The sequence below is a fragment of the Acanthisitta chloris genome, unplaced genomic scaffold, assembly GCF_000695815.1.
Source record: "Acanthisitta chloris isolate BGI_N310 unplaced genomic scaffold, ASM69581v1 scaffold629, whole genome shotgun sequence".
NCBI classification, from domain to species: Eukaryota; Metazoa; Chordata; class Aves; order Passeriformes; family Acanthisittidae; genus Acanthisitta; species Acanthisitta chloris.
In genome coordinates, this window is record NW_008691832.1 from 14,930 (window position 1) to 16,552 (window position 1,623).

Below are 1,623 nucleotides of genomic sequence, written 5' to 3' on the forward strand. Positions count from 1 at the left end.
AGTATACTGCAACTGCCTGCTAGGGCAAAGATGTGTTGCTTTATTTCTAGCAAGAACATAAGACTCAACCAGCATTGTCGGGTGTTGATTGGGCCAAAGATAATTGGCGCAACTTGCAGAGTGTACAGATCAGATGGATACCTTGCATTGGGACTTTCAGGTTCACCCAGGAAAGGGAAAAACTGTCATATGTACTATGCTTGCTGCTTTTCTAGCAGCTGCTGTGGCCTCACGGGAGCAGTGTCACACTGCTGAGTCTCAACTCATCCAGTCTTTTCAAAACCTTATTGAGGCCATTACAGAGCCAAGTCAGGACATTAAAAGAGCAATTGCAAAATGAACAGAACAGCAATAAACATTTACAGTTGTTCCTTAAAGATCACCTGGTGGGGCTGAAATATGTGGGGGATGCTGCCTCCTCCTCTCAAGAAGTTGCTGGCTACACTCATGATGATGTGAGAAAAGCCAAGGACAGACTCAATAAGTTAGACAATCTCTCCTACTCCTTGCAATCCCTGATTAAAACAGAGTATACTTACGAAAGTGGTAGTGATGATATCCCCCAAATTATAACAGAAATGCTCCTTAGAGTGCTACTGAATTTGCCAAATTGAGAAGGGACTTTGGTCACATGCCAAAAGACTATGAAACAGAATACATGTGGAGACTATCATTTACAGGGGGAAATCCTATACTATTGGGTGAATAAAAGGCTGAGGGGTATTGGGGACCAGGAGTCTTCTTGACAGTCAGTGACCACAGGCCTCCATCATCATTAACTCAGAGGGCCGCTTATTGGGCAGGAGGACTGAGCTCCCTGGAGCGAGGTGACCCCCTTGCCATTCATTGGAGAAACAAAGGATCAGTTGGTGGAAAATGTGCAGAAAGCTGCCTACTTGCAATGAATATATGATAGGGAGCTCCAACCTGCAGGAGCCGATGATGATACAGGTTGATCCCAAGCTGATAAGGGGACTCTCTGACTTGCTTAAAGCCCTTGGTGTACAATTGCAGGGTGAAATTCAAGTTATGATACAGGGCAAAAGGGTGGCTCCTGCACTGGAGAATTCCTTATCCCCCAGTAAGAGGATCCAAGGCTCTAAAGTTTGGACCTGGGGAGTAGGCCAGGAACCGATTAATTATGAGCGCAAGTACAGCCCAATCAATGCAACGACTGTAAAATCAGACTTGGAGGGGTTGAGATGGGCAGAAGTACAAGTGTCGCCGCACCTAAATGAAAGAAAGCTGCCCCTTGCAAACCTCCCGGGGGAAGGGACATAACCCACAAACATAATAGCCTGTGAGTTTTCCCTAAGGGAAAAAACATGAGGCTTGCCCCCACCTCAGCCCTGTACAAAAAGTATGTACAAAGTACATACTTGCAAGTACAAAAGGAGCAGGCGGCGGGAAACTCCCTGCTTCATTACCAACAGATAAGCTGGGGGATGAAAGTTGCCTGTTTATCAGACGGCTTACCAAAAAGAGTTCTTTGTATGGTTCCAGGAGCTCGTTTGTCTTGTATGCAAAAAGAAACCAAAAGTACTCTGTTTCCCAAAAGGGTTGCAGATATAAAATATATGGCTCTAAAGTCAGAAAATGAGGTCCTTGAAACATCATTGTCTT

The 1,623-nt window shown here is 45.2% G+C and overlaps 1 pseudogene; it reads left to right on the forward strand.

Moving 5' to 3' along the window:
- The first annotated feature begins 215 nt into the window (after positions 1–215).
- On the forward strand, positions 216–1,281 carry LOC103809536 (annotated as a pseudogene).
- The last annotated feature ends 342 nt before the right edge of the window (positions 1,282–1,623 follow it).